The sequence below is a fragment of the Oreochromis niloticus genome, linkage group LG23 (assembly GCF_001858045.2).
Source record: "Oreochromis niloticus isolate F11D_XX linkage group LG23, O_niloticus_UMD_NMBU, whole genome shotgun sequence".
NCBI lineage: Eukaryota > Metazoa > Chordata > Actinopteri > Cichliformes > Cichlidae > Oreochromis > Oreochromis niloticus.
In genome coordinates, this window is record NC_031986.2 from 14,565,248 (window position 1) to 14,586,838 (window position 21,591).

Consider the following 21,591-nt stretch of genomic DNA (forward strand, 5'->3'; position numbering starts at 1 on the left):
CAAGAGTGTTGTAGAGAGACCAGGAGATAAGCTATCACATGAAACAGACAAAAACAAATAAATAAAAAATGAAACATAAAAATAAAAATCAGTCACTAAATGTGGTATTAACAGTAGCGTAAGTATTTTTTTTATATATATATCACAACTAAAAGCAGGCTGGCAGTTTGCATGCTTTTTTGGGAGTGGAGGGTGACTGGCTTGAAGAAGGCAGGCAGAAAGATGATTGAACTAGACTAATGATATCAACAATGAGCTCAACAGTGTGGGGAAGTGGAAGTGAAGAAAAACAGACTAGGCAGCAAACATCCAGGAAGCAGATAGATGTGATTAAGGATCTTATTTGCTGAACTTACACATAAGCTTAATTTGTCAGAACAAAACAAAAACTCTTGATACTTAACCTGGCAAACTTTATTTTCCAAACTGTTAAAAAATACAGTTTAAAACAGTGCTTATGTTGGTGACACAGTGTAACTCAGTTTAACACAGTAAGTCAAACTGTGCCAATAACAATAGCACCCCTGGTCTTTTGGGCTCTGCCCTCCAAACAGTTAAAAATCAGTTGATTCAAACAAGCAGGATTCAGCTATGAGTGCAAAGAGCTACCTGTGAGAACTACCTGGTGCAACGTGTGCAAAGCAGATGCTCTTGTATGTGCAATGGCTTCATTTAGTTTAACTTAACATTCACCTCCTAGTTTAAGTTTAAGTGTGGGTTTTTTTTTGTAGGGTCTTAGGTCATTGCAAGTAATGAAAATTGAAGAAAGTCATAATTTTATGTCAGTCCATACAGTTATAATTATTCATAACAGATTTATAATTAATAACAATATGATTATGAAAATATGATGATGAAATAGAATTATGATAATGTGTTTGAAATATATATTAGGAATTAAATGCATGGAACAATAATTCATAATGGTGTGCTGTTGTCATTTTAAGCAAAAAAAGCTTTTTGACAAGTGTTGTGTGTGTGTGTGTGTGTGTGTGTGTGTGTGTGTGTGTGTGTGTGTGTGTGTTACATGATAATAAATAGGTTATTCCTTATTGAATGGGTGCTTTTGTGACAACAGAGGGCAGTGGCAATGGGGGGAGCCAGAGGCTGCATATCCCAGTGGAAGTCTTTTTGAATTTTCTTTTGTATTTGTTGAATCCGGAAAAAGAAAATCACATTCAGAGTGAAATTTATCTCCAGCTCTGTGTGAGCCAACTGTCTCAGAGCAAGAATCTGGAGAGACTGGTGGAGCTTCACAGCGCAGCCACTTTGGACCAAATGACAAGAGCCATCACTGACGGTTTGAACCGCAACCTGTAGCTCTTCCTTGAACATCAATAAAGTAATTTCAAAATGAGGCATGATTATTCAAGACATTTCTGAGACAGGATGTTTCTCATTTTAGATATACTGTATAAATGCAGGAAAGCAGTCCTACAGAAATGCAGCTTCAAGATCCAGATCTAAAGTGACAAAATTCTCCACATTGTTACTGGAGATCTATGTAATGCCACCCAGAGTAATATCTCGTTAGACACCATGTTTCTAGCTTCTAAGATTTCTAAGCCAAGTTCAGTAAACAAAGTTTTATGTGACATTCTTGTAGTTTAATAATTTGGTGTGTGTGTCATCTGAACACAGCATAAAACATTCTCAGTATGTTGTAAAACACAGGTGAATTCATAAATAAATGATCAAACAGCAGCTTCTAACAAGACTTTGCAGTAGTTGCAGATCAGACATGCACAGACTTCAGGAGGTCAAATGTCTAGAAGTGGCCCTCTTCTGACATTGCTAGTTTTGCACTTTAAAGAAAAATGTGAATGTGATTTGTTTTGCTCAGATATTCAGATAAAGGTTTACATACGATACAGATATTTACTGTCAACATTAATTTCAAACAATCTTTGTAATTTTAGAAAACAAATTTTTTTAGTCTCCTCTAGTAAACAAATATAAAATAAGATAAGCCAACATTGAAGTGTTGGTGGCACAGGCAAAGTTTGAACAGAGTCTAACTGTTAAGACTCTGTATGTGAATAATTTCTTCAAATTCAGCATTACGTAATAAAATACACAACCAAGAGTGTCAAGGCTGCCAGGGCGAGCCGTGTGGTGTTGGAGGGAGAAAGGACCCAAAATACAGGCAGTAGACTGATGATACGTTTATGTACAAGTAGTGGAGTAACAGAACAGGCAGTGAGGTATGACAAATGACTGAAAAAACCTAGACCTGAAAAACGCAGACGAACCGGCAACAAGCAGGAGAACACACAGGGCTTAAATACACACAGCAGTAATCAGAGGATGAGAGACAGGAGGGCAACACACCTGGGAGAAATCTGAGCTGACGGAACAGGGGAAACGTAAACTGAACACACTCACATGAGACGGAGACCTTCAGAATAAAACAGGAAACTCAGACACAAAACCAGACAAGACACTGAACTAAACAGACAGATTCACAAGCAGACAGTGTGACACCATAGACAGACAGAGGGAACACAGAAGTGGGACCAGGGCAGGCACAGAACAGAAACCTAACAAATGGCAAATCATAACGGAAAACATAATCAGAATAAACAAAAGCATAAAGAAACACAAAACACTGAGTCGGCAGACCATGACAAAGAGTGAGAAACTGCAAGAAAGACAATTGTTTGCAGCAGCAAGACCTGACACCTAAGGCCTCGAGGCACAGGAGAGTGGAGTCTGAGGCTCTCTTTGATGCACATGGTGGTGAAGGGAAGGTTGGACAGATCCTCCCTTAAGATTAAGCCATGTCAGTGCACTGAGATAATATTCACATTTAAACATTTGAATCTACGAACAATGTTGTTTGCGTTTGTATTTTCTGACCACTGGATTTCATGTCCATCTCGTCCCTATATCAGGTCCATCAATTCCTGTCTGCATTTTTCCTGTAGTGTTCATGGCGTGCTAAATTATACAGTGTATAGCAGATGGCACTGGCTGTTCTAGGAATTTCAGGATACATGTGTGGGGCATCGAGTCTTGTGGATATTTATAATACACTGATAAAGTACAATGTTATATGCTAAAAAAATATGTTTACAAATGTTTATTGTGCTTACAAGGTCGTAACTTAGTCTGAAATGTTTAATATAGCAACTCCAGATGAAATATATAGGTGAACAGATTTGGCTCACTCTTTGGCAACGAACCGGTCAGGTTTTCTTCTTTCTTGCCCTTAATTAATGCATAATAAACACTTATTAATGATTTTTAAAGTGTTTACAGTTTAATTAATAGCATATCTATAAACTACAGATATAAACTATAAATGTATTAACCATCCATAAGGGGAGTCTTATTGTAAATTGGTAGCAATTTAAATTTATTTATTTCCTTTCAGTAATAAAGTAATAGAAACAGAAAAAATTTCATTTTTGCTGTATCTAAAGTGACTCAATGTGTAGCAGTGTCACAGTTGAAAAGGAGGTGGAGTACACGCCAATACAGTTAAACATTTAAGGTGTTTTATTTTTGTTTTTTTGTTTTTTTTTAACTATTCCAATATGTTGAATTTCTTGACATGTTAGTTGTAGTTGTAGTTATTTGTAAATCAATTGTAGGAATTTATATATGTGGAGTTCCTTGGTTTCCTGATGTTTTGGCGTATTATTCTCCCCAATGCCCTGTTTCTAGTCTGTTACTTTAGTTCAGGGATGTCCAAACTCCGGCCCGCGGGCCGTGGTCCATTTTTAATTGGCCCGCAAGTAATTTTATAAATAGAATAGAATATGGCCCGCACTTCAACTTTTGCTTGAGTGTATTGCACTTCTTAGTTTTAACACCAGGGGAAGCTACTGTTGATCAAGGCAGTTGCTCCACCAAAAAGGACAATCACAGAAGAAATTTACCCCAAGTTACTAAACATGGCAAAACCAAAGAAGCGAAAGGTAGAAAGTGAATGCAGAAAATTTCAGACATGGTGGGAGAGTGAATATTTCTTCAAAGAAGTCAAGGGGAAGTGTCTGTTTGATTTGCACTGAAACTGTGGCAGTTATGAAAGAGTGTAATGTACGACGTCATTATGAAACCTTTTGAGACCTTCATGCTCAAAAAGTCTAGGAAAAGGCTCCAATAGCCAGCTATGAGGTCGCCCAACTCATCGCAAGACATGGCAAGCCTTTTTCAGATGGAGACCTCATAAAACACGGCCTCGTTAAAGTCACCGAAATAATGTGCCCGGAAAAAGTGCAGGACTTCAACAACGTCAGCATGTCCAGAAATACAGTTGTGCGACGCATTGAAGAGTCGTCAGCCAACATTAAACTGCAACTGTCTGATAAAGCTGTGCTTTTGATTTTTACTCCATCGCATGCGATGAGAGCACCGATGCCACAGACACCGCACAGCTGCTATTTTTTTTTGCGGGGAGTGGATGAGAGCACGAGCACTTTAGGTGAGTAAAAATATATTCCACAGTACCCGTGTGTTAATAAGCATGCATGTGCAGGTACACATGCTTCAAATATCAATGATGCGCATCAATTCTGTCACTACCCTGCTTTTGTGCACCACTTTCTTATATGCGTTTTTCTTGTTAACACACAGAGTACACACCGCTGTGCACAGCACACGCACACGCAAAGTCAGCTGATCTCATCTGATGCAGATTTGCTCCTTGATCAAGTGACATTTGTCCGGAATTTTGGCACGAGTGGCGTACGATCAGCACCACGGCTGGATGGCCCGATTTACATACCCAGCGCAGCCGATACTCACCAGAATAATTTACTAAAATTATATGGACTCCTGTTATTAAGTACAGTTCAGTCTGTTAATGTTGATAACGGTTTCAAACGAACGTTAATAGGTGTGTTGCTAAGCCTAATAACTTAAATAACAAACTTGAAATTTACCCGTTATTGTTTTTTCTCTGTGCTGTAAATCTTCTTTCTAAGATGAAATCTGCTGCTGTTCTGAGAATGAGCTACCAAAGCTTTTTCTGATTAAATCAATAAAGATCCATTTATGGAAAGCTGTAATGAAGGCAGTTTTGTCTTTAATTATATACAACAATATAACATATTTGACCACTTTTAAGTGATTTTTCTAATTTTAATGCACTAAAGTTAAGGTTATATACCTAATTTCTAGTAAGTGGCCCACCCCCTCCTATATTTTTATGTATGTGGCCCTCAGTGAAAAAGGTTTGGACACCCCTGCTTTACTTCCATTGAGTTTTTCTTTTTTTACTTTGATGGTGTTTTTCTTCAGTTTCTTTTTCTTTTTTACAATTAGTTTTGTAAAAGGTAGATTTCAAACTATTTTAGATACATTTTTTTTTAAACAAGGACACCAGATACATATAAAGGGCTGCCAGATAAGGTAGAAGGGAGGAGGTAAAAGAGAGGGGAATAAACACACTGATGAAATAATAAGGTCTGAATTACAAAATGATGTATATATCGGCTGTAGGTTTTTTTTAGGGTATTTCTGTTGTTAAAAGGGACTGTTTGCAGTATAATCTGTCACATACAACCCTGCTTAAAAAAAACCCTCTGTAACCCTGTTACTGTGACAGACAGCTATTAAGATAGTTGAAGGGGAGAATGTGGGTTTTTAATTAATTAAATTTATTAAATTAATAAATTCTTGAAAATGTGAAATGATAAACAGTTTCGGTGGAAATATTTTCATTTCCCAATATCCTTTAATTTTTAGTAGCATTTTGTTATTTCACTAAGTGTCAGGATCTTTACAGTTGTGTCTTTGGTGACCATGCTTCTGTTCAACACTTTGCTTAACTCAAACTAAGTGATAATAAGGAATAAATGATAGAGAGATTTAAATGATTTGTCATCCAACATAGAAACCTACCATAGACAGCAACAGAAAACCTTTATGGTAAATATTTCTGTTTTACTGTGCTGCAATGACTGTGCTTTACTCGCAATTTTCCTAACATTGACTGGCTGGTTTAGATGAAGCTTTGCAAGCCTTTTTGAAATGTCGGGCTTGGCAACTTACATTATAAAACATATGTAAAGAGGAACAACTACACCTCTGAGAGAGCAACAGCTCATCTTCCGCTTCCCTTATTTTCCATTTGACACTCACAAAAAGGTTCTGCTGTGATGACAAACATATTTACAAGTGAATGTTGTACTTTGAGGAGAGACCCCAGAGGCAAAACAGACCTGATCTATTTGTCCAGGATATTTGTCCATAAAATCATAAAAGCATGTGCAGTAAGAAAAAATGATATAATATTGATAGAGATATGATACAGATTATCTTCTGCAGTACATCTATCATATCCAGTGTTGGGTAAGTTACTTTAAATTAGTAACTTAGTTACATTACTAGTTACTTCTCTAAAAAAGTAACTCCGTTACTTCAAGTTACTCGTTACTTTCAAAGTAACTAGTTACTAGGGAAAGTAACTTTGGTTTTACTCAGAATTCTCTTGTTAATGTGTTGCTTCCGTAACTGGATACCCAGCCAGACTGCCAGTCTTCTGCTTACTTGCCACAAGTGCACTGTGCCACCTACCAATAGAAAGGAAAAAATAATGTGCACATTTCCACGAGAGAAATCCCACGCCTGGACCGTCGTTGACCGCCGCCATGATTCTAGCCTGCTTTTTACATCCAACACAAAAACTGCAGTCGTGGTGCTTTTGATTGTACTCAGAACTTGGAAATTCTGCCTTCTGAATAGGAAGATGTAGGTAACACCAGACTGCAGATGAGCTGCATACAGAGCTGGACTGGGACAAAAAAATCGTCCCGGGCATTTTGACTAGAGACCGGCCCACCATTATAGGAAAAATCATAAAGCCTTTGAATGAAAACAAACACTGTTGTGACAGTGATGTACACTGTTCTGATGGTATATATGTATCAATCTATCAATTGTTTGTTGTAAGACTCAGATAATTATTTTTTTAAAAGCGAGACATTTTAAATGAGAATAATAAAGAAAAGTATTTCCTTGTCCCCCCCTTTCCCTGTTAATGCCCTACCTGGCCCCCTGGCAAAACTTTGCTAGACCCGCCCCTGCACAGTTACCAGCTGTCAGCTACGTAGAAAAGGATCCTGGTGTTATTTGTCTCTCAGAAAAACTTCCCTTCAACTCATCCATGTCACCTAAAAGGTAAACCTGTTTCTCCATCACCTGTTCAGCTCTGATGATTCAGTAAGGACATCTCCTGGTTTCATCTTCATGTTTCCCTCTCACCAGATAACCAAACCGACATCATGACCAGCAGCTTTACAGCTGTGGCTCCAGCAAACATCAGCTGATACTAGAAATTAATATTAAATAAATTCTAACAACAGCTGACCAAGCTTAAACGTGTTGCTGTTGTTTAACGCGACATCCGCTGGTTTCCTCTTTCTGGCGCAAAGTGGGCGATAAATAAACAAGAGAGAAAAGCCGATCAGCTGATCATTGATCAGTTTCGTGATTGAAGTAGAAACGGGAGAGGAGAGAATGAGAGAAGAAGAGGCAGCTGTGCAGCTTCAGCTTTGTGTCTTTTTCATTGTAGCTGAAGTCCGGGACAAACTGTGTTCCTTTTCACCTCAGTACGAAACGCGTAATATTTTCTCTGAATACCAGACGATTCTGTTTTTTAGGGGACGGTTGGCAACTCTAATAATTAACCGTATGAACAAAATAAAGTTCAACATCAGTAACATAGCACCCACACAGCTGTATAGAAACTCCGTCATGCTAGCTAGCACGCAGTACGAAAATGTCAGCATACCGAAAATAAACTCCACCTAAACTTGGTTTATATCTGACTGATAGACTGCAGGTCATAACTTCTTACCTGAAGTTCAGTTCACCTGACACGCGGACCGGCGGCCGCTTCGGGTCTCTCCTCTTGCCTCCCTTTTCCTTCATCCACCTGCTGGCTTCCACCACTTGCTAATGTTATTGAATCTGTGGAAGCTCCGCGATATCCACCACACGAAGTAACGAATAACGAGCCTATCTAAATCCCAGTAACGAGTAACGCGTTCCTGGTTTTGGCATAATAACTAGTTACCGTGCTCGTTACCACAATAATAACGTAGTTACTGTAACGCGTTACTTAATAACGCGTTAGTCCCAACACTGGCTAGCACGCAGTACGAAAATGTCAGCATACCGAAAATAAACTCCACCTAAATTTGGTTTATATCTGACTGATAGACTGCAGGTCATAACTTCTTACCTGAAGTTCAGTTCACCTGACACGCGGACCGGCGGCCGCTTCGGGTCTCTCCTCTTGCCTCCCTTTTCCTTTATCCACCTGTTGGCCTCCACCACTTGCTAATGTTATTGAATCTGTGGAAGCTCCGCGATATCCACCACACGAAGTAACGAATAACGAGCCTATCTAAATCCCAGTAACGAGTAACGCGTTCCTGGTTTTGGCATAATTACCGTGCTCGTTACCACAATAGTAACGTAGTTACTGTAACGCGTTACTTAATAACGCGTTAGTCCCAACACTGATCATATCCTCAGAATAGTACAAGACTATGTCATGTAAAGCCACTTATTGGAGAGTAAAAGGTATTGTAATTGTAATTGTGATAAAATATATTGATAATTACAGGCACCAGTGGATGTTTCAGACCAAACAGTCCAGAGATGATCCCCAGAGAAGTATTCACTGCTTACAATGGGTTTCATTTTATTTTATTGTTATTAATTTTTAATAAAAATTAAAAAGAAAAAAGGCTAACTAAATAAATAAAATTAAAATCACCATCATTTGGCTACGGTCTCCACAAAATCCGCTTTAACGGGTTTAACAAACTTGATCCACTTATCCCATAGTTTAATAAACTCGTTTTTCTTCAGATGTAGAGAGAAATTAATCCTTTCCATATTATAAATATCACTTACAACATCTCTCCACTCTTAGATTGTTGGGAGTCCTGGAAGAAGCCACCGTCATGTGTTTCTTCACACACACATAGTAGAACACCAAATATATATTCACCATCATGTCAATGATTTTCACTTAAAATTAAAATATTAATTTTCTTGTGCCCAAATGTTCAGAGTATTAAGAGGATGTGGATAAATGTGATCTGATTTTCATCTGAACGCTTAAAAATTGCTTAAACAAACAACACAAAACAACATTTTGAATATATTTGCGTCTTTATTTAACGCACCATCAAACATTTACAGCTTGGTGAAAAACACAGGGGGACCCTGAGATTTCACAAATGATCCAACATCAGCTTCAGACAAGACTTTCTAGTAGCAGCAGATCAGATAATCACAGCTTTCAGGAGGACCGATTCCTGCTTCAGTTTACGCATCATGTGGGTGTCACCTCTAAGAGAATCGCACTGTGTAAATCTGTGTAAATCTCCTGTAGGAAAAATCTATAAAATAAGCAAAGCCAACATTAAAGGGTTTGCGGCACAGACAAAGTTTTAGTATTTAGATGACTTATTTCTCCATCATCAGATAATAAAAAAGAGAAGCCAGAGAGAAAGAAAGAAAGACAAGTGTTTGCAGCAGCTTAAAGAATTATGATAGTTATTATGAGGTGTACTGGTAGGCCGTTTTCACACTTTATCTTCTTCTTTCCTGTGAACCCTACAGCTTTGTATGTACAAGGCTTCTGACTGATCCTCTTGCAGTCAATACTGTGACATTTGTGGGTGATGTAGTCATTTTTTTTGTCTTTACACAACTTCACAATTTCCTCCACCCTCGCTTTGATGAAGGAATTTATTTCCTTGCATTTATTGTTGCCGTTGATGTTTTTCATCATAATATCACAATTCACCTTTGAGCTCTTCTCTGGAAAGATGTGTTTCCATTCAAAATCATTGTAAGTTTGTGAGAGCGCAGCGGCACAGAGCAGCAGCAAACAGGCACTTTGAACCCTCATGATTCTCTGAGGAAGAAAAACAGAATTGACATTTTCATTAGTCTCTTGTGGAGGTATAGTACAGACGACACAGGAGCTGTAACTTTCCATTCTGACTTTATTCACCTCCAAACTACAAATGGACACATTGCGCCAAAAACCAGCAGAATCCCTCCTCCTGACCTGGGTGTGAGTTGAGCCCTCTGGTGGGCCACCACACATGCCCCCTCCAAACACCCAGTAGAACCGTCCACTAGTCCAAAGCCTGGGGCTTAAGCAAACAGCCAGAACAGCTGAACCGGGGAGGTGGAGAACTGGCTGAGGGCACACTAGCTCAGACCGAACCCGCCATAGGTTCCTTGATCACCGTTGGGCGCGGGGCGCTCTCTGAGGAAGGGGCAGAATCCAACAGTCCAGCTGTAGATGGGCAGCGAGGGGCCCGGGCCAGCACCAACGGATCATCCTACAGAACGTGCGCAGGTTTAAGCCGGTCAACTGAAACTACCTCCTGCCGACCCCCAAAATCCAAAACGAAATGCTTGTGGCCCGGCTTAATAACTCTATATGGGCCATCATAAAGCGGACACAAGGGGGGTTGATGAGCATCGTGCCTGACAAAAACAAACTGAGAGGAGTCCAATGATCTCGGAACAAAAACGCCAGGCAGGCAGTGGGCCCCGAACAGAAAAGGGACCCCCCAAGGGGTGGGAAGACAGGACAGAGGTATCGAAACATGGGGGGGCCTCTCAGGCAGAAACTCCCCAGGTACACGGAGGGGCTGACTAAGGACCAGCTCAGCCGGAGAAACCCTGAGGTCCTCCTTTACTGTGCTGCGCATTCCCAATAAAACCCAGGGAAGACGGTCAACCCAGTTGCCACCTGTCAAAGAAGCCTGGAGCATGGCCTTCAGTGACCGGTGAAACCTCTCGCACATTCCGTTAGCCCGCAGGCAGTATGCCGTGGTGTGGTGGACCTTGACCCCAGGCCGTCAGCCATGGCAGACCAAAGCTCCGAAACGAACTGGGGGCCCCTATCCGAGGTAATGTCAGCGGGGGGACCAAAACGCGAAACCCACGTCGACACAATAGCCCTGGCCACCACCGCTGCCATCGTGGAGGCCAGGGGGACTGCCTCCGGCCACCTGGTGGTGCGATCCACCACAGTCAAAAGGTGTGTGAAACCTTGCGACTGTGGAAGAGGGCCAACCAGATCGACATGCACATGGTCGAAACGCTGACCAGGGACGCAGAAGGGTTCGAGGGGCGCCTGCGTGTGTCTGTGGATCTTTGAACGTTGGCATGGAACACACGCCGCAGCCCAGTCCTTCACCGATTTCCGCAGGACCGGCCAAATGAACCTGGCGCTGACCAGCTTGACTGAAGCACGTACGCCCAGATGAGAGAGGGCGTGGACGGAGTCGAAAACGCGCCGGCGCAATGAAAGGGGAACGACTGGTCGCAGGTCGCGACCAGTGGAAACGTCGCCCAGCAAACGTGGACCGCCCTCCCACAACGGTGTGTCCTCCACACGAGGCCCGTCTGCGCGGAATGAAGTGCAAGGATGTCCGGTCAACACGCTGCTCAGTGGCCATGGCGGCGTAGTCGATGCCGATGTACACAGGAGAAACCAACACGCAGGACAGACAGTCAGCGACCTGGTTGGACTTACCAGCCACGTGCTGAATGTCCATTGTAAACTCCGAAATGGCCGCTAACTGGCCCTGCTGGCTTGCGCTCCAAGGGTCGGAAAACTTGGACATAGCGAAGGAAGGTCAAAGGCGGCATTGGCCAGCGCCGACTTCACCGCAGAAAACGCTTGGGGACCAGTCAACAGGATCTTTAGCCGTCTTACCCTTTAAAGCTGCATAGAGCGGCTGCAAAAGGTGGGCAGCTCTGGGGAGAAAACGATTATAAAAACTGATCATTCCCAAGAACTCCTGCAACACCTTAACCAATGGCGGGACGCCGAAAAGTCGCGACAGCCTGGACCCTGTCCGGCAACGGAACCACACCGTCAGTGGAAATGCGGTGCCCCAGGAAATTCAGGACCGGTAATACGAACTGACATTTAGACGGGTTGATGATCAGTCCGTACTCCGCCAAACGCTGGAAAACCTGGCGCAGATGAAACTTGTGGTGGCTCATCGAACAGCTGGCCGCCAGTATATCGTCCAGGTAGACGAAAACGAAAGGCAGACCACGCAAAACAGAGTCCATGAGGCGCTGAAATGTCTGCGCGGCACCCTTCAGCCTGAACGGCATGCGTGGAAACTCAAACAAACCGAAGGGAGTGATGACAGCAGTCTTAGGAACATCCTCGGCGCGCACCGGAACCTGGTGATACCCCCGCACCAGGTCAATTTTCGAAAACACCGAGGTACCAGCGAGGTGGGCGGAAAAGTCCTGAATGTGTGGAATGGGGTAACGGTCATTCTCCGTAACGTTATTTAAACGCAGAAAATCCCCGCACAGCCGCCACCGTCCGTCCGATTTGGGCACCATGTGAAGTGGAGAGGCCCAGGCGCTGTTCGAGCGCTGCACAATGCCCAGGCGCTCCATGGCCGCAAACTCCTCTCGAGCGACGGACAGCTTCGCGGGGTCGAGGCGGCGCGCGCGCACGAACACCGGGGGCCTGACCGTAGGAATGTAATGCTCAACCCTGTGCTTCGTTACCGTGCTGGAGAAATTAGGAACGGACAGCGATGGAAACTCCAACAACAAACGGTGGAACACATCCCAAGAGGCCACTAAATTAGCCCAAATGAGGGGGTCAGCAGTCCGGGTAAACAGGGGAGTGAACAGAACGACAGGGCATCGATCAAACGTCTGTGAGCGACATCGACTAACAGTCCATGAGTGCAGAGAAAATCGGCGCCCAAGATAGGCTGGCAGCAACGACAAAGTTCCACTGGAAATCCCGACCATGGAAGCTAACAGTCACCAACCTTTCTCCGAACGTTGCGATAGGAGAGCCATTAGCTGCTATTAGCCGTGGCCCGTGGTCCACCGCTAACCTGTCCGCTGCGGCCGGCGGAATTAGGCTCTTCTGCAAGCCGGAGTCCACCAGAAAACACCTCTCGGAGCGTGAGTCTTCAATGAATAGCAGCCGCTCCGTATTGCTAGCGACTGCAGCCGCTACGGTGCTAGCAGCCCCATCTTCCTGGGCCGGAAAAGAGCAGGGTGGAAGGTAGCGATGCGCTCTGGCGCCAAAACGCTGATAATAGAAACAGATGTCTTTCCAGCGGTGTCGTCGTGTAGCTATTCCTACCGTCAGCGCCAGATCAGCCGCTCCGGGGAAGGCAGGTGGAGGTGCTGTCGGCGGGTCCATAAGAAAAACCTAATGAGAAAAAGAAGATAAAATGTGAAAAAGACAAATCCGAGAATAAGATTCGACCTGTACACCTTGAGGCTGGTAGTGTTTAGGAGAAGACTCAGCAGTTGGTTCCAGTTTGAAACTGCTGTGTTGTCTTAACTACTTATTCAAAAGAATTTCTTAAAATGTGTTGATAATCATGTGACTGTCTTCTCACAAACATGAAGAGGTATTGTAAGGATCACATGGAAGAAACCAGAATAAACTTCTTTCATCCAATTTGAAAATTTGTTGCAGAAAAGTTGTCTCTTTATTTCTCACTCTCATGGTTCACAGGTTCTTATTTGATGTTAAAATCTAAAGAAAAAAAAATGCTATGTCCATCTTGTCTGTGCTATTTTGGGGGGCTTTTTAAAAATAATATTCATAATTTTATAATGAAGAATTTCAGAAATATTAAGATTAGCCTACCAGAATTCTCCAATGCTGCAGTTCACTGACATGTACAGTTGTGCTCAGAAGTTTTTATCCTCTCATCATGGGCATGAATGTCATGGTAATTTTGGGCTTTTGATGATTTCTTGGAATAATTCTTTTTCCAGGGTGGAATGATTGTGCAGCATACACCTTTAATGACTTTAAGAAAGCAGGAATTGGGTGGATAAGTTTGAATTTATTTTGGATTTTCTCTCATCCACAAAGGTTCAAAAGTCACATATAGCCTCAAATATATACATGCACCTCCACCAATATTTGGTAAATGCCCATAATGAGTGTATGTAAACTTCTGACCACAACTCAATCTGTATTAAAAGGGAGTGACAACAGCATTTCAATAGCAAAACAGCATGCATGTGTGACACACTGTAATGTGTGGTCACATTATGTGATTTAATTTTTGTATATTGTATAAGCTTTTAGGTGTAGTTTTGTTAAGGAAGGGCCTTAATTTTGTGATTTTTGTTGGAGACCCAACATGTGGTGTGATCCCTAGTTACGCCACAAGGGGGCACTTCCGCCCTAGTGAGATGGTTTAGTGTGACGCTACTGCTCGTCTTCAGATCTGGCAGAAGCGAGAGAGGAAACACACTACCTGTCGTCCATCTCATGATTTATCTGTTTTCTTTCAGGTTAGTAAGTAATAAGGCCACACATGTGGTCCACATAATTTACATGCCAAATAAGGGTAAAACCCGACCAGCAGTTTGTTTTGCTGAGATCTGTATTCGTTTGTTTTGCTCATTGAAATCATGGCTCATTGAAAAATTGAAATTTTTTACTTTTGCATTTACCTTTCATTATTTACTTACATGGTATGCTGCTGATATTCCTTTTGTCAAACAGCTGTATGATGTCAACAAAATCTTTCCTGCCTTGTGGTGTTTGGATGAGCTCAGACTGTGATCTGTCTCCCTCTGTTGGTCAATGTAATATCCCACGGGACCCTAAATTTACAAAACTATGATAATCTAATGTTTATTTTTCTACAGTTTATTACTGCCAAAAGGTGAAAATCAAAGTCATTACACCTGGAGCCTCCTACATGATTTGTGTTACTTGACTACAAAAAGGTCAAATCAGAGCACCTGCTGTCTTCCAGTCAATTGAGTGTCAGTGGTTTAGAAATGTTTTGTTGCTGATCTATTTTTAGGTCAGTATGACTGACACACAGTCACAACAAATGAAAAAGAAACTGTCACCTTGATTCTGATAGACTTTATTTGACAGTCATTATAGATGACAAACATTACAGTTCTTGAGATTCTTTCTATTGTGATATGATAGAGCAAACTAGTAAAGTTATTAACTGCCGCTTCAATATTCAGAGGTGAATTCTTTTACAGAGATGTGCATCAGTGTTACAGTGACAGGGGTCTGCATCATCTAAAAGTTACATTTATTAAGGTAAACTATGATATATATCCCACAATGAGACCACCCTGAACATGCCCGCCTACACAAGTGACATAGTGCTAGGTTTTTCACTTCTCTTTACAAGCTGCAGAGGTCGCCGCTGCTCAGGAAGCTGTAGGGGAGAATGTAGGCCATATATATAAACAAGCTCTCAAAATCAAAAAATAAATATATTTTATTCAAATGAACAAACTCTTTAATTATGAAAATGAATAGGTGAACCCAAAACAGATGACAAATATAGAAACTGAAACAAACTCTCAAATAAAGTCCAAATACATCAAAATTACACCTAAAAAATGGCAAAACTGACAAATAAATGCAAAAAAACCCCCAGTAGAAATCTATTAATTAAATGTAGAATAATAAACTGCTTCAGTGGAAACATTTCCATTTCGAGACATCTTGTAGTTTTAGGTAATATGATCTTACATTCAACATAGAAACTGACTTCCAACAGGGATAGAAATGATTTCTGGTAAATATTTATAAAATTTTTAATCCACTGTTTTTATAAAATGTCATTTTTAGTTAAAAATGATTCCTGACACAAAGACGCATGTTCTGATGACTTTGATTTATTCATCAGAAACTTGTTTATGTAAATTAAGTCGAGGCCACTGATCAACATCTGTAAAAATCTTAGAGTGGAAAACACTGCATGAGAACGCAGAAGGTCTCATTAAAGGCGTGCTCTCACAGCATCACGCTGTGGCTGGAAAGAAGGTTTATTTGTGGTGTTACCCCAGTTTAGCAAAGACATGTTGCTAACCACATTCTTCCTTTCATGACCACAAGTAAGAACCTAATGACTCACTGCAGCCGGGTGATGCATTCTTACACAAAACTGTGCACAACTAACACTTTTTTAAGAGTGAAATAGATCTTACTATCGATATGATAATTTTAGAAGTCATTGCATTACATTTTAATTTATAATAATGCAAGGTTTTGTGCCTTTTTAAAAATATGTTCACCATTTGTTCCTTCTAACCATGATTGTCATCATTCATTTTAAATGTAGTATCACACGGGGCAACTCATGTCATTCACGTCTCTGCGTGTTTGTTCTGTTCTGACTGAGCCGTGATGATTTGAGTTATGATTTTGTGATCAGGTCATGAGAATGACTGCTTGGTTAGCAGGAAGGTTTACGAGAGCTGATCCAAAAAATGAAATAAAAAAAAAAAACACATTCACATGTTCCATTTAACACTTTAAAAAAAAGAGTCGTGTAGGTGTGAAGACAAATATATTCACCAGTGAGTTTTACATTTCAGAGACCCCAGAGGCAAAACAGACCTGATCGGTACATTCAGCGCAAATGAGAACACAATGTCAGAAACACTACATGGCAATTAAAGAATATATTCTAATAATATAATAATATGGTGAAGGCTAATCAAATCAGAACGATGGTCACAGGTGATGCATGGTGTGAGAAAATGTGCTGACTCACTCCTAGTTCCTGTATGAGTCTGAGAGACGAGGCAGGGAGCACAGTCTGCTGGTCAAAGACTGCATGTATGCACTGACACCACACACTGTTACACATTATGACTTCATCTGCTAAACTACTTCCACAAAATTTGGGAACTTCCAACAACCCTCAAGTAAGGCCTTAACATGGTAAATATGGGTAAAATTGATCACCACATGCAACAATACAGTAAATTATAATATTTAAATAAAAATGGGGATATAGGAAATAATAAAAGAGAGCGTAAAAGCTCTTTATTTCCAAATATCCTGTAATTTAATGATATATTCTATTTCATTATGTAGCAGGATTGTCACTGCGTTTATTTCTCTGATTGATGTGTTCCAGTGGACTTCAAAAGTCAGGAAAGTAAGTCAGTGGGAGAGTGGAGCTAAATTATCATCCACTCTAATTCCTTACAGTTTGGAATCTGTATAATCAGCTCCTCTGTTCTTAAATTTGATAGATTGTCCTTTTTGTTTGGCGCATGGAAGCATGCTGTACATACTTGTGTTTAGCTGCTCATGATCTGAGTCATAACACCAGAATTACGGCTTAAAGGCTTTATTCTTGACAAAAAAAAATGTGAAGCAATGATGCTAAACAGTCATTCTGTCAAGATCTCTGTTTGTAGCTCATCACAACCTGATGCACCACTGTAGCCCCTGACATGGGTCAGAAATGCTGACTTCAACACTTGTGTCTTGCTAATGAGCGCAAGCATAAAAGCTCAAATGTGCCTTTCATAAGGTAAATGTAGTTTTTACTGAACAATTGTGAAGTTGTGATGACATAGGAAGGCTTGTTTTGATAGCTCAGTGGAAATCACGTCTCTCTTTTTCAGAATACAGAATGCACTTTAAGGAAGAATTTGTTCTTTAGCACAATCGCACGAAAAGTATGTTAACCTTGCAACTGGTTACAACACACACACACACACACAATAAGGTTTTTCTGCCTCTCTATTTATCACACAAGCGGATTTCAAATGATCAAAAAACAACTTCAGAAAAGCCTTTCAGGTCTCTGCAGACCAGACATGCACAGCATTCAGGAGAACCAATGTCCGGAGACAGTACTCAGAGAAGTACTCAGAGAAGTACTGTGGTTTATTTTTCAGAAATATGCAGATAAAACTGAAAAATACTCATTTGCAAATTTCATCACTTGCAAATACATTTTTAACATTTTTGACCCATAAAAGTTACACAAAGAAGTACAAAAAAATGCATGAATAAACAATGAAACAATCGAAAACAAATAATCAAAGCGTAGCAATGGCAACATTAAAGGGTTTGTGGCACAGGTAAAATTCTTTGTTCAGTTCCATTCAGTTTTATTTATACAGCGCCAGATCACAACAACAGTTGCGTCAAGGTGCTTTATACTGGAAGGTAAAGATCGTACAGTAATACAAAGAAAACTGAAAAAACAATCTTTAATTTTCACCGTCATAATCAAAGTTGTCATATATGCCTCTCTCAAGATGTACAGGTAGGCCATTTTCACATTTTATCTTCTTCTTGTTTCCTTTGAGTGCTAGAGACTTGTATTTACAAGGCTTCACACTTATCATCTTACAGTCAATAACATCAAATTTGTGGGTGATGTATTCATTTTTTTTACCTTTACACAAAGCCTTAACCTTTTCTGCTTTCTGGTTGATAAATGTATTAATTCGCTTGCACTGATTTATGCCATTAACGTTTTTCATCATGTCATCACATTTACGAGAGCCGTTTTCTGGAAGGATGTGTTTCCTTTTGAAATCATTGTAAGTTTGCGAGAGCACAGCAGCACAGAGCAGCAGCAGCAGCAAACAGGCACTCTGAACCCTCATGATTCCCTGGGGAAGGAAAACAGAGAATATTTAAATGAGTCTCTCCTCTGTACTGTTTTGGTTTCATTGATATAATTCAACAATCATAAAAAACCTACTTAAAAAACTTAAAATCAAGATAGATACGTGTAGCAATGTGATCTGGAAAATGAACTTTGTGGTTATTTTTCTAAAAGCTTTTAGATTACAGGTATAATAAAACAATACTCACAGAAAAATAATGTGTAAAATAATGAAAATAATACTCTGCATAGATTTACCCTCCTCTCTCGACTGTGTTACATTAGAAACAACTTTTTTTATGTCTTACCAAAATTTTGTTTGCCACACTTCTCAAAATTACCTTAGTTTTTGCTTTACTGACAGCAGACTTACTTTGACTTGTGAGTTGGTTGCTGGTTTGGGTACAAGGTGGTCGTCTGCAGCACCAGCTGGTAAAGATATCTTCAGTCAGTGAATTTTCCTGAATGTGGTGAATGGTTATAGTGAATTAATTCTACAGTGTCAAACTAAACACAAATCAATGGAGACATTTCAGATATTAAGCTTTAGCAAGATTGACCTAATCACAGAAACCACATCATGTTTATCAGATATGCAAATTCACTGAGACTAGAATATGATGGGTTTCTGTTGTTTTCCTGTCTTTATTGTCTGTTTGAGCAGATTCAAACAGATTAAAAGGATTTAGCAGTTAGAGGATATTATTTCAAAGTGCATTTTATTAAATACATTTGTGATAGTATCACAACAAAAGTATGGAAACCCGTTTAATGTCCCATAAATTTGATCTGGTCTTCATTTTGACACAGAAATTTCACTTCAAAATGCTATGAACTTAAATAATGAGTCAAACACAACTTTTTCTTCATTTGCATTTTATTGATTTGATGAAACCCCAAAATCTGATGTGGATACCAATGTAGACGTGACCAAAGGGCCTAGACCGATTACTGCTGGCTTGGAGCTCTTTGAAGAACAAATACTGAAGAGTTTTCTGACAGACAGAACACCTGACACATACAGATGATGACACCTCTGACTGAATGGGAATAACTACCTAAGAGCCTCCAACTACAAGATTTATAACAATAACAACACAGTCATTTACTTTGAGTGTTTCAGTGTGTATATGTGCTACTGGTATCAGTATCAGAATACTGGTATGTGATGGCAAGTCTAAAGCTGGTGTAGTTATTGAACTAGGTTTAACACTAAATTAGCAGGTATTTCAGTCCCAGTGCTCTGATCCCCATCATGGTGAAGAGAGGTTGTTTTAATTTGAACATGCAGAGGAATGTTAGAACAGAGAAACCTTTATCCCCCCCCCCCCACACACACACACAAATAAATAAATAAATAAATGTAATATCAGGATGCAAGGAGATTAAACGATGTTTAAGTAGGTCTAAAGATCTCCTTAAATTTTATTACGCTTGAGCAAAAAGTTGCACAAATGCAAACTTTTGTTAAAATCAAAATAGTTCACAGACTGACCTGTGTACAGCTGAGGCTCATCCGAAAAGGGAAAATTAGAAAGAGGAAAAATGAACCCTCATTTCCCTGTGTCAGCCCCTTTTATGCTACACAGCTTGTACTACTGCCCTGGTTACCAGTCACACCAGCACACATAGCTTAGCAACCACATTTCCTGTCCACTTCATGTCTGTACTCTCAGCCTTTATGTGGTATACACAAAAATCACACCAGCAGAGTCACAGCAATGTGGCTGCAAATGAAGGAAATGCACCTACTTTCAAGAACTACTTTCTTTACAGCACATACAAATATTTGTTTGTGTACTTTCCATTTTTTATGTCTATTTACAAAGACATGCTTGCTTTAATACTTAATCACATCCTTGTGAGTAACAAACAGTTACAGACACTTCAGCAGAACTACTAAACTGTATGCACATTTAAAAATAGTTAGAAAACAGAAAATAGAGACAACATATTTTCATCTGCTTTTGCATTCAGACCTGACTTGTTCTCCAGTTTGGTTCAGGAGGAGAGAGGAGTGTAGCGGTGGCTACTTGTGGTGGCTGAGAGTTCAATTAACTAAATTAAACACTAAAGACACTAAAGGGAAAAGGATGAGTAATACGAGGGAAACTCTGTGCAGTGATCTGTGAGTCAAATATGAAACAAATTTGATGCCTTAGCGTTGTAAAGGGGCAGGGCTAGCTCAGTAGGTAAAGTGGCAGCTCAATGATCAGACAGTCGGGGGTTTGAATCCACCGAACGGCTACCCTGAGCACCGCTGAGCAAGGTGCCATCCCTACACACTGCTCAACGGGCGCCCAATGGCTGCATTTAACCCATTCACTCAGTGAATGGGTTAAATGCAGAGAGGAATTTCCCCATGGTACATTATTATTAAAGCTATGCATTATATCAGACAGCTATAGTTAGCACCCTGCTAATCCAATGTAAAAGCAAATCAAAGCTGAAAGTCAGATCATAGTGTTGTACTTTAAATTAAAAGCCTTCAAGTAACGATAGTGTTACACTGTCAGTTACCACCATCATGGGCATCTCTGTGAGTTTATGAGCAGAGAAACTGTGAATGCAGCGATGCTAATAATCTACATACAGCATCTATGGATGTCACAGTCACAAACCCAGACGTCTACTAGAAAATACCTGAGTTGGTCAAGTAAGTTATATTGTTTAAACTGTCACTTTTAACCTTTAAACCAAGGTTTTAAGAGCTCTCATTGTTATCAAGTATTTCCAGACGCAGCTTCTTCATTGAATGGCAGGAGCGCCCTCTGCTGTTTGTATAGAGAATGGAAAAAGTTCACAGCAACTGGCATTGCCAGGCAGTCTCCCTCTCCCACTCAAGGTTTATGTTAAAATGGTAAAAAGGCAAGGGCTGTCCTGACAGAATACAGAATACAGTGAGAACTGAAAAATATTTCTTTATTGACAAAAGAAGATATGCAGTTGTTATTACTAGATCGAGACTTGGCTACTGTTGGCTCTGATAGGAAAAAACGAGATGGCAAATGTTAATGTAGAAGTATTGAAAATCAAGGAACATCCTAACTGAGTGAGTCAATCAACTACAGCAGCTGTCTTTAATATGCACACACTTACAAAAACTTACATTTACAAAAACAAAGAAACTCTTTCTTAATTGGAAGACAGTGTCTTTTGTCACAGTGTGTCTTTTGTCCTGTCT

At 40.4% G+C, this 21,591-nt stretch overlaps 1 non-coding gene and 1 pseudogene across 1 annotated transcript; both read right to left on the reverse strand.

The window, feature by feature from the left end:
* Window positions 1-1,253: 1,253 nt before the first annotated feature.
* LOC109196802 (docosahexaenoic acid omega-hydroxylase CYP4F3-like) overlaps window positions 1,254-21,591 on the reverse strand; it is a 26,032-nt pseudogene continuing 5,694 nt past the window's right edge.
* LOC102080906 (uncharacterized) lies at window positions 17,649-20,134 on the reverse strand. The gene is made up of 3 exons (XR_002058141.2): window positions 19,903-20,134; window positions 18,781-18,868; window positions 17,649-18,411 (listed from the first exon to the last, which is right to left on the reverse strand). It is a non-coding gene; the product is annotated as an uncharacterized LOC102080906 (transcript).